At 39.3% G+C, this 12,513-nt stretch overlaps 1 pseudogene; it reads left to right on the forward strand.

Moving 5' to 3' along the window:
• The first annotated feature begins 1,605 nt into the window (after positions 1 to 1,605).
• LOC116596707 lies at positions 1,606 to 1,706 on the forward strand (annotated as a pseudogene).
• The last annotated feature ends 10,807 nt before the right edge of the window (positions 1,707 to 12,513 follow it).

A 12,513-nucleotide genomic window follows, 5' to 3' on the forward strand; every position in this document is an offset into this window, starting at 1 on the left:
CATGTGTGAATGAGCCAAGAGCTCTGGTGATATACACATGGTATAAGAGTAAGAAAATTCACATTCCACCCATTCTCTTTACCTAGTGTATGCTAGAGTTCAGTGACATTTTGCCTGTTTGAGCAGGAAGCAAATTGGATTCCTGGTTTCCTAAGAAATATTTACAGCAGAAATTCTACCCACCTCCCAGCATCTCAGGAAATCAACCTGAAAATTTCCTTGGTCGCAGCTCTATTATGCATAGAGCATATATGTCTCACCAATTCTTCCTTTCTAATGCTCACCATATCTGCTGGTAACCCCTGAACAGTTTATTTCCAAGGCTTAGTGAAGAATGCTGAACTTATTTACCTGTTTCCTGACATCCACTGGGAAGAAAACACATTGGAAAAGCAGAGTTGTGAGTTCATAGTCTTTCGAGTCTTTTTTTTTTTTTTTTTTTAATTGAAATGTTGGGGAGGAACAGAGTAAGAGAGAATCCAGGCAGGCTCCATACCCAGCGCCGAGCCTGACACAGGACTTGATCTCACAACCCTGAGAACATGACCTGAGCCAAAATCATGAGTTGGACGCTTAACCAACTGAGCCACCCAGATGCCCTGGGGTATTTTTAAATGTAGTGGATTTTCTTCTAGGCCCTAAGGGAGCTAGATGATTTTCTAACCATCCAGATTAAAACAAGAATGCTACTAATTTGGCAGAAGCCTTGTAGCACCATTTCATTTTATGAAGATGCCATTTGTTAAGAGGCAGAACCCAGATAAATGGCACCTTGGCCCACCTAATTCAATAATAAATGGTATCCATATGTCCACTACATGGTTTGCTCTCTGGTTGTTATTATTTATTGAAGTTTTCCTGTAACAAAAGCATATGGACTGGATTCTCCAGTTAGGGAGGCATTCTTGGGGCATGTCCTTGTGGCTGTGAGAGAGTAGTTTGACCAGTGTGACTCTGGGCCTTCATTACCACCCCCTACAAAATATGGTCACCATTTAGTTGACATCCTTCACTCTGATGATTAAGAATGATGAGCTATGTAGAAAACTGGTGTTTCCACTTAACTTATTCATTCCAGGCAGTGTTTCCCAAAGCCTGAGCCAAAGGCCATCTGCATCAAAATCATATGTGGGGGACACACTTGTTAAAAACTTCAGATTTCTTGGCTCTATTCTAGATCTACAAATTAGTATACCTGGAAAGGACCAAGAATCTGAATTTCTAAAGAATTCCATCATGTGATTCTTTATAGTTATTAAAGTTTGAAAAATTCTGTTGTCAGGTAAATGGACAAACCTGAGTTCTTAAATAAGCAGGGGTCCTAGTTTAAAGGAAAATTAAAGGAAAATGCATAGAACAGAAGAATTATAGCTTATGCAGTCTCACACCTTCTTAAGTTTGCTACTCAAACTGTGTTCCTTGGACCAGCTATTTCGGCATCAACTGGGGACCTATTTGAAATATGGAATTTCAGGCCCTACATCAGAACTACTGAATCAGAATCTACATGTAACAAGATCCCCGGGAGATTCATGTGCATATTTAGACTGATTTTGAGAAACATAATTATAAGGACTTACAGATCCTATTATCATGTTTGCTTTTATCACTTCTAAGCCTTTTGGCTAAGATCAAGTGTAGTATCATGTTTGCTTTTTTTTTTTCCCTAAGATTTTATTTATTTTTGAGAGAGAGAGAGAGAGCATGAGCAGGGAGAGGGGCAGGGGGAGAAGCAGACTGCCTGTCGAGTGGAGCCCAATGCAGGACTCAATCCCAGGACCCTGGGATCATGAGCTGAGCCTAAGGCAGACACTTAACTAACTGAGCCACCCAGCGCCCTGTTTGCTTTTTCTTTAGATGTCTCATACTCCTCTTTCCTAAGTCCCTAAAACCCAAGAAAATGGAACAACGTCAAGCAATCAGATATGGATGCCATGATAAAAATCTAAATGATTGGCTCCATTATGACCTAGGGATTAATGCATAATAACTTGGCAAATTATAGAGAAAAGAGAGCCAAACTTTGCCTGCTGCTAGATTCAGTGGGTGGATGCTCCAGGAAGTTAGCAGAGTAACTTTAAAGCTACATATACACTGCAAATTGGTGTAAAGAAGAAGCTCAACAGTGGAACCCTTTTTCGGGGGAATCGGTTACTCTGAAAGCAGTGAGTTTCTTATCCCTGGAGGAGTTCCTTCCAAGGCTGGATAATCATTATAAGTGAATACTTCGTGGAAGGGATACAAACACAAGATTGGTGGTTAGTAGATGACTTTTACATTTGAGATCATTTGATTCGATACTCATTGCAGCCTTATGTTCTAAATTTTAAACACACACACATACGTGCAACAATATGTTGTATATAACTAAAGAGTATTTACATTTAAACTTCTCTAAGATTGTTCATACTAAGAAACTCATCAGTCAAGAAATCAATCTTTTGTCAGAGCAAGAGTTTGAGAACAAGATATGGTCTTTGTATATATCTATCTCATGGACAAAAAAATATTATCTAAACCACTTTTCGATGACATTGTTTCGGGTGCTTCCCCAGTCTATTTATTCATTCACGAAAAAATTATTTATTGACTCCCCATGGTGTGCTCTGGGAGTAGAGAGGACAGAGCCAAAATGTGGAGTTTGTATGCCAGCAGTCTAGACACCCAGAAGTTGTGTGGCCCTGCTACTTAATTTTAAAGGACTTTTAAGCCATTCTAAGTCTTGGTTTTCTTATTTGTAAAATGAATAGAATAATAGAAGCTGCCTCACAGGATTGTTGTGAAGATTGAGGAGTGAATACGTGAACCACTTAGAACAATGGCTGGCACATGGTAAATGTTATTTAAATGTTAGCTTTCATTGTCATCGTGTTCATCGTCATCAATAGTATTGTTACTCCAGGTTGAGGGAATATAAGTACAAATATGGCAGGAATTCTATCCTGTAAATGTATACAGTGTGGGTAGAGAAAACGTGCAGTTAAAAAGGAGGGCAGGAGACAACTGCTGTGATGAGGAATGATCACACCAGCTCTGACTGGAAATGTCTACAGAGGGACTCCTAGGGGAAGAGGAAGATTTTTAACCAGGGTTTTGGCAACTGAGGGGGCATCTTCCACGTGGAGAAAGGAGAAAGTGGTTTCAGGCTGAAGGAAGAGCCCTCTCTAGTTAGCAGTCCTGACGCTACCTTCCTTAAATTGGCCTTACTCCTTTCTGTTTAGTTGAAACCTCTTCTTTCTATTCTGCCCTAGCTCTTGGCTGCATGCTATGGACTCTTCTAGTCAACTCAGCAGTCCTTGAGAGCTCTCCTGGGGACATCCTGGAGCACTTCAGAGCTGAAAGAGCAGAACCACATTCCCAGGGAGGGTGGTGTGGCCAAGGAAGGAGGAGAGGCAGCAGTATTTTTCCAAGAAATTGGTAAGGACAATTGCATTAGAAGGCAGGTAAGCTTCCTTCAAGAAAGCAAATGGAAAAAATGCAAACAAAACATTTTTCTTTCTCTGATGTCTGCTTACCCAACTCCACCTCCATAAGCAGAGTGGCTTATCCTGGTCCTGGGGCCAGTCTTCCTACCAAATATTTAGATCTCTCTGAAAATGATGCCAAATGATAACTTTTCCTTGTCACCTGTAGTTCATACCATTTTTTTAAAAGATTTTATTTATTTATTTGACAGACTGAGATCACAAGTAGGCAGAGAGACAGGCAGAGAGAGATGAGGAAGCAGGCTCCCCACGGAGCAGAGAGCCCAATGTGGGGCTTGATCCCAGGACCCTGAGATCATGACCTGAACCAAAGGCAGTGGCTTAACCCACTGAGCCACCCAGGCCCCCAGTTTGTACCATTTTAATATGATAATACTACTACTACTAATAATAAAAAGTTCACACTATTTAGTACAGTATATTGCCTATTCGTCTCTGTTTCAGCTATTCTTTTTATCATGTCTTCCTTTGGAAAACAAAAACAAAGGCCTTTCACTGGTTTCACTTACCTAAGCAATTCATTTTTTAAAAAAAGGGAGGACTTTTTGTTTTGTTTTGTTTTGTTTTGTTTTGTTTTTTAAATAAATTGCTGCTTTTTATATCCCAGATTTGGCTCTCAGTCTGACTTATCTAGGTGAGGGTGGAAAGTGGGATCTTTGGGTCAGAGAAGTAGAGGCAAGGGGATGGGTGATAGCAACAAGAACATCCTTAGTTATCAGAGTGATACCACCAAAACCCACACCAGAGCCATGAGGCATCATGTTCCCCTGAGCTCTTACACTCTCTCAATTTGTGTGTGTCTCCAGTGTCCCAAATATAAAAGAACAGGGGTGTTGGGAAGTGGCAGCATATTTCCATTTTAATGGGCCTTTCTGAGATTAGGCATGGGCCTACAAGAGATTTCCTTCACTGGCTTCTTGCTGACAGGGCCTTTCTGAACATTTTGGGTTCAGTTTAGCCCAGACTGAGCAAGTTCTGAGCTAGGAGGTAGGGAAGTGGCTGACTGAATGGGGGTCAGGATGGGGAACACACATGGCAGGGGGATGTTGTCTCTAATGAAAATGGACAATGCTGCAGATGTGGTCTGGTCCCTCATCCAATGTGAAACAGCAGTCAGAGGCTTGTCCAAATTGCATGTATAGGCTATTGGGATCCAGGATATTGAATCACTTTTGAAAAACGGACTCATTCAAATCAGTACAGAGCAGGATTCCCTTTGGCATGTTTCCCTGGCAAAAACTATTGAGTAAAGTTCGAAAAAATCTATAGAGTAGAAATACCTTTGGAGCCACCTTTACAACAAATCTTTTACTTCTTATCATTTACAATCACTGTCACAAATTATTCTTGTTTGTTAAATATTTTTGGATCGCTGCTGAATTCTCCATGGGAGTTAGTTTGGGTTTAGTCTTAGATCTCTCCCCTCTCTTTGTGATGGAGAGAAGTGACCACTTAGTTCATCCAAGACTTTATATAGATAAGAAACTCACCATTAAACTTGCTCTCACAGAAGTTCCAAACTAAAGCATAAAAAAATTTGATGAGTTTAGGCAAAAAAGCCTATCCACAGCTATCTACTACCACATATGGGTTATCTGGGTACATGAAATACCTGATTTTCAGCTCAAGGAAAAACCATCTGAGAAGCATATATTATCACAGTCTGGCTATATTTTATGTTCACTTTCCATCGTCTGGGATAAATTGTGTGTGTCAAGTTTGGCAAGCGTGGGTGAGCTAAATGGAGCTGTTAGCTGTCTTTTCAACATATTTATCTGTTTCATTGCCTGCTCTAGAATGTCTTTGTGATCATTATATAGGGATCACAGATAATAGACCATTTGAAATCTTACTTCAATTAAAACTTAATCCTCAGATGTCAATAATAGTGTTTTATACAGAAGGTTACAATGAAAGCAGTGTCTTTTGTGCATATCATTAAAACAAAACAAAAAAAAAAAAAGCAAGAATAAGAAATGGCCTGAACATTTTCCAAAACAAGATACTTGACACTGTCTCATGAACCATAGTCACTGTAATAAAATTATAGTTATGTTTCAGTATCTTATGCAAATTGACATAGTCATGTAAGATTTATAAGGGAAAAAAAAATCACATAAAATTTACCACCTTCCAGCTTTAAATTCACTCACTATTATTGGTCTTTATTTTATATGAGAGAATTAACTGCAAGAGACAGTTTTATTTTATAAAATTAAAAATATAATCCAAGGTTATTAGGGATTAAGTCTTCTAATTTACATTGTACACAGGAAATCTAAAAGATTCCAGAAAATATAAAATAACAGAATGTATTTGTTGATGGAAGGACTGTTGAAGAGGGAGAGATTGGAGGGAAAAAGGTTTTTTAGCAATGCATGAGCTTGGAGGAATGTTCTATCCATTGCAGTGCATCAGGTAAACCATTTCACCAAAATAAATATTTTGTGAAGGTGATGGCAATGGTGAAATTTCCTCTCCTCTGGCTTGTTTTACAGCATTGGTGGAGTTAAAGAAGTTCTTTATAGTTTACTCATCAGTAGAATAATTTTGCTATTTTTGGCATTTGTTTTCCCTTCCCATTGCTAATAGTGCCCGGATTTTGGTATATATTTCTCCTCCTACACCATGAAGTCCAAGTGTTTCAATGTAGGCTGATCCCATCTCTAGTCCAAGAAATTATATGTAATTAGGTTGTGCTTGTCAATATATCCAATCCCAGAGGCCACAGTGATTGGGTCATGGGTATGTGATACAGTTTTCCCAGGAAGATGTCGGGACTCTGTCAAATGTATTACTTCTAGCAAGAACTTCCCCAGCCTTCCATAGGAGCTATCTAGAGAATCTCTTTCTTTTTTAAGCATGTGATGTGCCTGAAAGCTCAACAATTACTGCAACAACTTACTGCCAGGAATAGTGACAGCTCCAAAGAGAGAAGGATGCAATGGAATGAAGAGCAGAAAAACAGACTCCGTATCAATACATGCTTGAATCATATCTTGCCTCTGAACTTTTCAGTTACATGAACAAATAAATTCCCTTTATTGTTTAAGTCAACTAAGTCAACTTGAGTTTTCTGTTATTTGTAAACACATGTTAATTAGTGAAACGCAACACTTACTGTGCTTTCCACGAGCAAATCACTACTGCAGAACTTTAGATATATTATCTTATTTCATCTTCAAAACAACCCATTGAATACCCTTAACAGGCACTGTTACCATCCTCACTCTAAAGAAACAATTGAGTCACAAATAAGTAACTTGCAAGAAATTTTGAACAGATGGTAAGAGTTAAAACCAGATTCAAACCTAGGTGGTCTGAATCCAGAACCCAGGCCTTTAACCAGTATGCTATAATACATCATCTGCCTCCCAGTATCAGGCAAGACAGTAGCAAAAATTGTGGAGATCTTAGTCCTAGAGATTACTATAGAGGGACTATCAGAATATTATACTGATAATCAGCAATATCCTCTCCTAGATGATTGCAAACCCTTTTGGCCTATGGCTGATTCATCTATTCAACATTTATTCAACAAAGATATGTTGATTGCCAACTATGTGCCAGGCACTGCTCTAAGTACCAAAAACATAATGCCAACTCTCACGGAATTTATATCCAATGGTAAAAATTGACAGTAAATAAATTTAAAATTTAGCATCTAATAGTTGTAAATGTTATCAAGAAAATTAGAACAAGGTAGAGAGACTTTCTAGGGAAGGTTATAAAGATGATTACTTTGGAAACATTTAATGTAAATTCATCAGCATAATTATATTAAATTTTCCAAGGGCAAAGAACTAATGTTAAGAGGTGGGCAGGTGGAGAATTACTCCATTCTGATCCACAAATAGACATCACAAGTTCAAGCAGATCAGTGACACCACAATACTTGATATATTTCTATCTCTGTCACATCCAAGTATGGATATCAGAAAAGCTGGAATGCCTAGAATGCCACAGAGAAATTATAAAACAGTAGAATCAGTCAAGGATGTAAGTAGCCAGTTGATCATGGCAAGAGGTCCTCAGTTAATGTTACGTTCTCGGTAGGTCAGAAGGCCAGACACCAGGTCAACAACTAGATCCAGAGATCAGCAGGTGACCCTGGTCAGGAACTGTCAGAGAAAGAAGAGATACGTGGGGACTGGGGTGAGGGGTAGATAGCTATATATTGTCCAAGAAAAGGCCCAGAAGCAAGGCAACAGCCAACACTAGATGAAGCATGATTTTAAGCAAGATTGTACATGTACTTTGGATTCCTTTCACATTGCCAGGATCTAGTATCTGAACCTTTAAGAAGTTGTAGGAGTTTAAAAGAGGTATCTCTGGAAAAGCTTTTGCTTCTGTTTAGATTTGAAATAAATGTTCTAGTCTGGTTAAAACCATTTGTATTGGGCAACAATTAATAAGAGCAAATGAAAAAACAATTAGCTAACAGCTTACTAAGTTGCATGTACTATATCTTTGAATTGTGTTTTAATTGCATATATTTGAGAAGAGATTAGTAATAGTAGTTACTAATAGATTAGTAAGACTATTAAACTATCAAAAATGAAGCATGATCTCTTCTCTTCCACTTAACCATATATTTGCTATACTTGACTGTTCAGACCACAAATCCATTAGCAAGGCACCAAAGCTGCTTCTAGTTGCAAAGAGATGTTGAAATTCTGTTGCAGTTGGTAAAATTGACACTCCTAGGATGTCTGAGTGATCCTACTGACTTTCTTTAAATGAAGGAGGAATGAGGTATAGTTGCTACCCCAATCTTTTTGTCTTGTTCTCAATAAAACATTGGCTCTAACCACAATAAAGCATGTTGAACCATCCACTTAAATTGGATGCCTCACCCATCATAAAAGTTAACTATTTTATGCCCAAGGTTATTTATACTGACCTATATAAGTCATGGACCTGAACAATACTTAGGGCTCTCTCAACCCAGCTCTAATCTTCCACCATATATTAGGAATGGCCTTGATTATGAAGTAAGTTTGTGGTTTCTTTTCTTTTTTTTTTTCTTTTCATTACCCACATGGCTTGAAAGCTGCTTTTTGGATCAGCAGTGGGCCACCAAGTTTGAAGCAACCAGGCAATAAGGCAGTAGAGAGAAGGAAAGAAAAGTTTCTGGGGGAATTCACAGTTTAATCATGAGAAGTCAGGAAAGGGTGTTCTTTAGCAGTAGAGCCGAAGGGCCACAGAAGGTCTGGCTCACCTAGCCCAGTGGGCTGAGCAGAGGGGAAAGGTAGCCCACAGCATAATTGGTTCAGTGTGCATGTGCGTGCGCGCATGTGCACACACACACACACACACACACACACACACACACAGCCAAAGCTGTCAAAAACCACCTTTGTTCATGGTGGTAGAAGAGGAGATTGGAGAATAGAATTAATGTACTTACCAGTAGGTCACCCAGAGTCACTGGTTCCCCTTTAATGGAGCTGCAGCAACAGTGAGCCTAGGAACCTCAGCTGACCAAACTGTGCCTAGCGCAGTTGCCTAGGTCACTGTCTAGGTCCTCACCCCTGAGCCACTGAGTCGAGTGCTATACCACAGCTTCAGAGAAGAGCAGAAAACCCAGCAGGGGTGTGGCCTAAGTCAACAGAGTGGGCTGAATGGTCTCAAGGAATGGGGCTCATAGATTCTAGGATGTGACTGCCTATGTTCACATCCAGGCTCCATCACTTCCAGCTCTAAGAAAAATCAGGAAACTTCACCTAGGCCTTTCCTAAAATGAGTGTAATCTTTGTGCTTATCTCAGGCTACTATTATAAGGATTAAATCAGATCATTTTAAATGCTCTGCCAGTAACAACTCAATTCATTTTAACCATTGTCATTATTATGAAGGAAAAGTACAGGGCTCTCTGCCGAGAAAGCAGCAGTAGCTCCTAACTGCGTTAGCCTTCCCTGAACATCCTCTTGCATGTCCCTTGAATTGCACAAAGCCTACTCCTCTGATTGCCTGAACCATTACAATTACAGTTTCACTTTATGAGCACAGGACATACTTATTTGATGTTGCTTTGCCCATCAGTTCATTAGGTCCTTCCCCCAGTAGGATTGCAAAGTCCTTCTAAATAAATAAAGGTCATGAGTTTTGCCTTTGCTGGACCACTCCCTCCCTGTATAGCTCTGCCCCATTCCCATACCCCTTCCCTCCCTGCCCTGCACATAACTGGACATAGGATACTTTCTACACCATACTGTAATGGCCTGTTGTCATGACTGTTTTTCCATTGTATTGTCATCTCTTTAAGACTAAAGACTATGTCTTATGGATGAGTTGTGTGATGAGCCTAGCATGATGCCTGTAGCATTGTAGATGGTAAATATCTGTCGAGTGAAAATGTAAATCAAGGGAAAATGAACGCTGTTATTGCAGAAGATATATTTCTTGGGGTAACCTTCCAGGTGGCTCATGTGCATACTGGTGTCTTGGTTGGGAGTAGTCTGATAATCCCCAGGAGAGTCAACCAGAAAGTAAGTACTGTAGTTATAGCCTGTGTTTATCTGTGTGTATGTGCATGTGTGCGGGGGGTGTGTCTTTCTCTCCACATTTCCCCAAATTCTTTCTCTGCCTTCCTGTATTTTTTATGTTTGTGTGTGGTTGTGTGTGTGTGTGTGTAGTCACTTTTTCAGAAATTGAGAAGTTTTTGTAAAAGGTACAGATAACTTTGGTAGAAGATATAGGTGGCTGGACTTGGCGCACCACATTTATTTCACCTGAACTCTCACATATGCCTCAGGTTTCTTTGTTACACACTGTCTAACTGGAGTGAGGTCACCAGACCCTGCAATTTAGCTAGGCTGGAGAATAAGTGGTGTCACTGTCTAAGGCCATTTTCAAGCCACAGGATATATTCTCAGCCATGCAAACTGGAAGAACCCACTGATCCTTGGGGATAGAGTAACTTTTTGTAATTATATAAAAGGGCTTCATTCCTTGGTGGTCAACCTAATAACCTGACATGCATTGGTTTCCTTTCTAAAGCAAATGGAACTTATTAATTTTTTTCTACTATAAAATGTGTGCCCAGTCCCACATCTCAAATACCAATCAGGTCTTTCTGCAAAATGGTACCGTTACTTATTTTCTCTGAAGTTATCTTTAGCTTTCATAAGGTTGGCCAAAGAAGATATTACAAATGAATGCACTATAAAAGTTGCAGTTACATTTACCCAATGTCAGAGAGATCAGTGGAAGTAACACATAAATCAGAATAAGCAAATAAAGCCATGTCTTCTCCATGCCTACCATTGGCTGGCAGAACTCAAACTATGCAAGGAATGTTTACAGTGGGTTCCCCTGGGTTTATATATGCTTGGAGCACCTTTGCTCATTTAACCCTTCTGTTCCCTTTCCGCAGCACCAGTGGGGCCTCCTCTTTATCTGGTGACATTTCTGGGTCTTCCTTGCTTACCACAGCCATACCTTTTGAACCAAATCCTTGGGAATTCCTCCCTTTCTCCCTGACCTTTTCAACAATTAATACATTTAAAGGTGCATGTACTTGACCTGTATTTACAAATCTGTCTAGTAGAGAGACCAAGGATCCAGCCATTCTATTCACTTGAGACATCAAAATTTTACTTTTGTGGGGCGCCTGGGTGGCTCAGTGGGTTAAGCCTCTGCCTTCCGTTCAGGTCGTGATCTCAGGGACCTGGGATAGAGCCCCGCATTGGGCTCTGCTCAGCAGGGAGCCTGCTTCCCATCCACCACCACCCCCATCTGCTTCTCTGCCCACTTGTAATCTCAGTCTGTCAAATAAAGAAATAAAATCTTAAAAAAAAATTTACTTTTGATATTATCTTCAAAGGACTCTATACTGTTATTTGTCCATGTAAGTGTTATAGAGATACATAGACACAATTGAAAAAATTATACAAATTGAAATTAGATTCCTATTACTGGACCACACTGCCTTTAGGGTACTATGTATTAATACATATCTTGTTAATAAACCTACAATTATCTTCTGAATAACACAATTATATTACTTTTTTTGTACAAGTGTTAACTTGTTAAATGCAAACATTTAAAAACCTGCTACAATTCTTTGTAACCCTATTTTGACGTATCTTCATTATAAATGAGACCTCAAAGGAATAAGAAACAGGAAAAGAGGCAGTGCTGTCTTCTCTCACCCTGAGAGGCCCCTATGTAGTTAAGACTCCAGGACCCTCAGGCTATGACTGGGATTTTTGAGGGGTCCTGCACTTCATTTGTGAAAGAGACAGCATGCCACTTTGGTCACAGAAGTCTCCTTGCAGTAAATAAGAGGTCCCCTGGGAGGTGTGAGACGTGGTCCTGATTTTCTTTTCCATTTTGTCCCATTTTTAAACCTCCTGTCTGGACTCGTGGAAAGCAGATAGCTAAACATTTAAAATAAGAAACTTGAGTTATGTGATGTCAGGCCATCCCGCTTTAAAAAAAGAGAGAGAGATAATTCTGTGGATTCTAAAAGCAAATGGTGGACTATAACATAGAGAATTAGGCACTAAATTTCTATTAATTCATAAAAACTAAAATAGAATCCATTAAGAGTGGTGGGGTATTGGTGAGAAAGGAGATGTAAATTATCCACGATCATGCTTGAAATGCAAAACCTGATCATGTTTGGCATCAGGCCAGCTACCATTAAAGTAATTATTTTTAATCATCAGCACTTGGTGACATGAATACTCATATTTGTTGATTTACTGAGAAAAGCACTTTATATTGTAAATAAAAAGGATGGAAAAATATACATTTCGATTTTAGAACAAATAATAATGATTATTCTTGCTTTTTGAGGGTCTTTCCTTTTACAAAGCCATTAAAAAAAAAAAAAAAAAAAAGCTTGTTTCTACAAGGCTGAGTTGTGGCCCTAGTGTAAATGTATGGGGGCAGGTGTGAGCTTATCTTTATGTCCTATTTTTTAATAGGATCACTGGTTCTCTTCTTAAATAAGGGTTGGGGAACAGAAGGTTTCTGGTAATTTATTTAATGGAAACCAAAGGAAAGGTAGGAAACGACT

This window comes from Mustela erminea, chromosome 7 (assembly GCF_009829155.1).
Source record: "Mustela erminea isolate mMusErm1 chromosome 7, mMusErm1.Pri, whole genome shotgun sequence".
NCBI classification, from domain to species: Eukaryota; Metazoa; Chordata; class Mammalia; order Carnivora; family Mustelidae; genus Mustela; species Mustela erminea.